Here is a 6504-nt window from a genome sequence, read left to right as displayed (position 1 = left end):
GCCATTGCAGCCATACCAGCCTTGCTCAGTCAGCTCAGCCAGGCCTCTCTTGAGGCCTGGCTCTCTGTCTGCCTGGCCCGGTCTGCCCTGCCTTGCAGCAACAGAACCAGCCTTTCTGGAAAGCCAGCCAGCTCAGAATGCGAGCTGAGCAAGCCAGTGCAGCAGCAAGCCCAGACTAGGTTACCGCAGCCTTACTGTGCAGCCACAGCCACTCAGTCTAGACCAGCAGGAGCTGGCCAGGCTCCAACCCTTGCAGCGCAGCCTTAGGCCGGACAGTCCCCCTGCCTGCACTTTGTTGCCTTCCTGGCCTGTCTGCCTGCCTAGGCGCCTCGGTCTTCCTGTCTGTCTGCTTTGGCCTGCCAGTCTGAAACTGGTTTAGACTAACTGCGTGCTTGCCAGCTGCGCTGGCTTGCTGAGCTCGTATTCTGAGCTGGCTGGCTTGCCAGCAAGGCTGGTTCTGTTGCTGCAAGGCAGGGCGGGGCAGACCGGGCCAGGCAGACAGAGAGCCAGGCCTCGAGAGAGGCCTGGCTGAGCTGACTGAGCAAGGCTGGTATGGCTACAATGGTTGACTGCAAGGGCTGATGTGCGCTGGCTTGGCAGCCCGACTTTCTACACTGGCTGACTGGCGGAGCTGGCTGGCTGCGTTGGCTGACTGGGCGGGCTTGCTGGCTAGCTGGCTTGCTGGACTCCCTGAGGGAAGCTTTGGGATGGATCTCTAGGGGCATCGGCTTGTGTTGAGCCTTCCAACGGCGTCTACCTTGATCTTCGTCCTAAGAAAGAAAGACAGAAAAAGAAACACACACACAAACTCAACTATGCAGCTTCCACATGAGGAAGGCAGGCAGGCATGCAGGCAGGCACAAGCTGCCTGCGTGCTTGCTTCGCCCTCCAGTTGCTGCTCCAGTTATTTGTTTTCCCTCAAACCCATCCTCAATGTGTTGGGTGAGGTTGAGCTCTGTCCAGCACAGGACGGGATGGAAACCAGCTTGGTCTTTAGTCAGCTTGGTGTCTATGAGTGGTATGAGGCGTTGGAGTAGCAGCCTCTCTTGTAGGTGATGCAGAGGAGGGAAATGGGTCGGTAGCTCTTTGAGGATGATGGGTCTTTGCCAGGTTTGGGGATTGCAACCACTTTGGCTTTTCTCCAGACAGAAGGGATGGTTTTCTGTGCCATGCATGTGTTCAGCATCCCCACGAGCCAGGTCTTTGCGTTAGGTTCCAGGTGCTGTATAATTTCTGCCAGTATGTCATCAATCCCTGCTGCTTTTCCGGGTTTCAACTTTCCCATTGCAGTTTTGAGTTATTCTAGGTCGAAGGGTTTGGTTTGAGGGCTGGCTGATTGTGGTTGGTCTGATACCACTGTGCGATGGTATTCTCCTGTGGGTCGGTGGCGGTGTTGGTTACGACTGTTGGCCACCAGTTGTGATGCAACAGAGTTCGCTGTGACCGTTGTGAATTATGGGTGGCTCCCTGAGGTCCTTGATCGCCATTGGGTCCAACAGTGGTCATTGAAGCGTGCACACACATGCACACATGCACCTACACACACAGGGGCACATGCGTATGCACACCTGGACCTTTAAATGAACAACAACACAAAAACTAAGGCACTGGTGTCGGACTTCTGGTTTACCGGAACGGGGTTCAACTCCCTGCAGTGCCCTGCTCAATGTGTTGTATTTCATTCATTGGTCCATGGTCTCAGGTCATTGAGCGGCGCGCTATAGTGTGCGATTCTTCATCATTGTTGAGGATTTTTTAAAGGTGAAAATCAAGGAAAAGCAAAAGGCTATAGTCCATGGTCACGGACCGCATACTGGTCAAGGTCATTTATACTGGTGAAGATCATTTACTAGTCTTATGAAGGTCATTTATACTGGTCAAGGTCATTTACTAGTCTCATGAAGGTAATTTATACTGGTCAGTCATATACTGGTCACGGTCATTTATACTGGTCAAGGTCATTTGTACTTGTCAAGGTAATTTATACTGGTCAAGGTCATTTACTAGTCTTATTGAAGGTCATTTATACTGCTCAAGGTCATTGATCAATATCAATGACCTTGATGACCCCAAGGTCATTAAGTGGCATGCTATAGTGCGCGATTCTTCATCATTGTTTACGATTTGAAAAAAGGTAAAATTGCGGAAAAGCGAAAGGCTATAGTCCATAGTCTCGGAAAGCATGCAAAAATGTGTGGTGCTATACAGGCCGTTCTGGAAAATTTGGGACAGAGGTTCATCGTTGGCATCCAGGGAGTGTGTGTGCAAAATTTGGCATCGACCGGGTTAATGGTGCTGGAGATTAGCTGTTAACAAACTGACGGACACACACACACACACACACACACACACACACACACACACACACACACACACACACACACACACACACACTCACTCAGAGTGCAAAACATACTCTATCCCCATGGCTTTGGCCTGGTGCCATACCGTTATTAATTATTGCCTACAATGTCAATTGTGAAATTACTTTACCGTTGCAATGCAAAATTTACATTTCAACGAATGGACCTCGTAAAACAAAACAAAAACCAAGGCACTGGTTGTGGTACTTCTGGTTTACCGGAATGGGGTTCAACTCCCTGCAGTGCTCTGCTCAATTTGTTGTATTTACATGGTTCATTTTTATTTTCTGCTCATTGTGTTGCCTTTTCATAGATGATAACCCCCAGGTTCTTTAATGTGTTTGCACTCCCTACAGTTAGGTTACCAAGTCTATTTATTTATTATTTCTGTTCACTAGAACTAGAACCAATTACCAAAGTAGGCTTTCTAATGACACAACTCGCCTTTGTTTTTATGTGTAGCAAAAACGTTCTTTTTATTTACGCCAAAGAGTAGAGGCTGGTCTGCATTCATGCGAGCGGGGAAGTTTAGAGTAACATAGCTCTAAATGAAACGCATTAGAGCTATGGACCAGAGCTAGTAGTCATAGCACTTCATGGTATATGCATAGTTTATATAGTTTCATTATAGATATATTAAACAGAGAGGACTGGAGTCAATTGGGTTATATTATGTTTAACACTAATTTGAAGCTGTCAAAATCTGCCAGACTTCTGGCGGCCATGGCCACGCCCACCTTTTGGTAACGCCCACTTTCGGCCAAGCCCACAAAAAGGACCCCCCATGTCATTTGCCAGGCAGGCTCCACTCTCAGACAGATATTTGGCTCCGTCTTATGAGCTAATTTAGAATTTCCTGTCTGAGAGCTAGCTAATTTAAGACATCCGGTTGCCTTCAGAATAAAATAAGGTTATTTAATTCGTTAATTAAATAATTGTCAATGCCCCAAGGCACAGCACTTTTTTGAGCGTTGACCTCAGTAGAAGGTCTGCTGCCGTGAATTTTACACCTCTCCCACTTAGCGGAGAGTGGGGTGTGGTACAGGACATCTCCCCGAACGCGTGGGTATACTGCATCTACAAGTAGTACAAGATAAATTGAAACCATTGACACCTACTTCGATGGTTCAGTTGTCATCTATGCCGGGGAATTTAGCAGCTCTCATTCAAGCGTTTTTTCAAAATCCAGGTCACACATTTGATTGCAAAACAATCTGTGGTGTCACTCAACAACTAGTGAATAGCATCTTACTTGGCCTTAGGAATGCACAATGACCCATTAGATTTTATACACAAACTAGTAGTTTGGTTGAGTATGTGTGGTGTCCACACAGTTGTTCAAGCAAAACATACAGACATCTGTACATTCTGTGCCTGGACAGTTGAAAGCAATTAACAGAACAATAACGGAGGACAATTTGGAAGAAGATGATGATGATGTGGTTTTATGCAATGAAAGTCTAAATGACAATATGTGTGAAGCTATACCATTACCAATTCTAACATTTCTACAACAGACATCTGCTATCAAAAAATGTCACACACGGCTTGAAGAAGCAGCAGCGCAGGACTCAACATTTAGACGGAAACTTGAGAAATTCAATCTAGCCAACACATCAGTGTCATTAGTGTCTCAGAAATGTTCTAGGACAGAAGAATGCACCATATTAAACAGCTTTGTAGAATACACACTTCGGTCTCCTTTCCTTGGAGATGACCTGCTTTGCCTGAAAAGTCTTAGTCTGTATAGTTGTACTCAATGTGGTGACAAGGCCTTACCATCTACAAAGAACATGTCACAATTCATAGTGCAGCCACTTGACGTGTCACAAAAAGGCATCTTAGACACTATTGCACAAATATTACCTGCTCAATCTGAACAATGTGAAACATGTCAGCAGGAAAAGAGCTTATCAACATATGAAGTAATTAACAGCCCACAGACCTTACTTCTCCTGTTAAGAGCTGGCACAAAAATTCCAAAAACGTTCAATTTATCCTGTCTGTACCACCAAAATGAGTATGCTTTGACCAGTATGTGTGTATTTTTCGACAGGCCACCATATGCGTCATTGTACATCCTTAAAGATCATAAATGGCATATCTGGACAAATGAATCGAATGACACAGCAGGCTATACCTTTGATGCAAAGAACATCCGCTCGACAGCACACAAAGACAGTAGTCACAAGTAGTTTCTATGTCGTGTCATACGAGAAAATAAACAGTCGAGAAATAATCAAGTTTCGTCAGGACAAACAAATGCATAAATGCACAGACAGATGCAATCAACGCACACAAGTGACACCCATTCCAAAGCTAGAGGTAACTCCTTGACCTGACTTAGCTTGCGTAGAGAAAGTGATTTCATGTCAATGCCCCAAGGCACAGCACTTTTTTGAGCGTTGACCCCAGTAGAAGGTCTGCTGCTGTGAATTTTACACCTCTCCCGCTTAGCGGAGAGTGTGGTGTGGTAGAGGACATCTCCCCGAATGTGTGGGTATGTCCAGATAGTTGCCTCACGGAGGCCTCTTTGTCCAGTGTCCATTCTGGGTCCGGAAACGGTACTTTTTTCAGCGTTGACCACAGTAGAAGGTCTGCTGCTGTGAATTTTACACCTCTCCCGCTTAGCGGAGAGTGGGGTGTGGTACAGGACATCTCCCCGAACGCGTGGGTATGTCCAGATAGTTGCCTCGCGGAGCCGTCTTTTGTCCAGTGTCCATTCTGGGTCCGGAAACGGTACTTTTTGTCAGCCTTGACCCCAGTAGAAGGTCTGCTGCTGTGAATTTTACACCTCTCCCGCTTAGCGGAGAGTGTGGTGTGGTAGAGGACATCTCCCCGAACGTGTGGGTATGTCCAGATAGTTGCCTCGCGGAGGCCTCTTTGTCCAGTGTCCATTCTGGGTCCGGAAACGGTACTTTTTGTCAGCATTGACCCCAGTAGAAGGTCTGCTGCTGTGAATTTTACACCTCTCCCGCTTAGCGGAGAGTGTGGTGTGGTAGAGGACATCTCCCCGAACGTGTGGGTATGTCCAGATAGTTGCCTCGCGGAGGCCTCTTTGTCCAGTGTCCATTCTGGGTCCGGAAACGGTACTTTTTTCAGCGTTGACCACAGTAGAAGGTCTGCTGCTGTGAATTTTACACCTCTCCCGCTTAGCGGAGAGTGGGGTGTGGTACAGGACATCTCCCCGAACGCGTGGGTATGTCCAGATAGTTGCCTCGCGGAGCCGTCTTTTGTCCAGTGTCCATTCTGGGTCCGGAAACGGTACTTTTTGTCAGCCTTGACCCCAGTAGAAGGTCTGCTGCTGTGAATTTTACACCTCTCCCGCTTAGCGGAGAGTGTGGTGTGGTAGAGGACATCTCCCCGAACGTGTGGGTATGTCCAGATAGTTGCCTCGCGGAGGCCTCTTTGTCCAGTGTCCATTCTGGGTCCGGAAACGGTACTTTTTGTCAGCATTGACCCCAGTAGAAGGTCTGCTGCTGTGAATTTTACACCTCTCCCGCTTAGCGGAGAGTGGGGTGTGGTACAGGACATCTCCCCGAACGCGTGGGTATGTCCAGATAGTTGCCTCGCGGAGCCGTCTTTTGTCCAGTGTCCATTCTGGGTCCGGAAACGGTACTTTTTGTCAGCCTTGACCCCAGTAGAAGGTCTGCTGCTGTGAATTTTACACCTCTCCCGCTTAGCGGAGAGTGTGGTGTGGTAGAGGACATCTCCCCGAACGTGTGGGTATGTCCAGATAGTTGCCTCGCGGAGGCCTCTTTGTCCAGTGTCCATTCTGGGTCCGGAAACGGTACTTTTTGTCAGCATTGACCCCAGTAGAAGGTCTGCTGCTGTGAATTTTACACCTCTCCCGCTTAGCGGAGAGTGTGGTGTGGTAGAGGACATCTCCCCGAACGTGTGGGTATGTCCAGATAGTTGCCTCGCGGAGGCCTCTTTGTCCAGTGTCCATTCTGGGTCCGGAAACGGTACTTTTTTCAGCGTTGACCACAGTAGAAGGTCTGCTGCTGTGAATTTTACACCTTTCCCGCTTAGCGGAGAGTGGGGTGTGGTACAGGACATCTCCCCGAACGCGTGGGTATGTCCAGATAGTTGCCTCGCGGAGGCCTCTTTGTCCAGTGTCCATTCTGGGTCCGGAAACGGT

The sequence above is a fragment of the Protomyctophum parallelum genome, assembly GCF_964188405.1.
Source record: "Protomyctophum parallelum genome assembly, chromosome: 17".
Taxonomy (NCBI): Eukaryota; Metazoa; Chordata; class Actinopteri; order Myctophiformes; family Myctophidae; genus Protomyctophum; species Protomyctophum parallelum.
Note: the sequence above shows the minus strand (reverse complement) of the source record.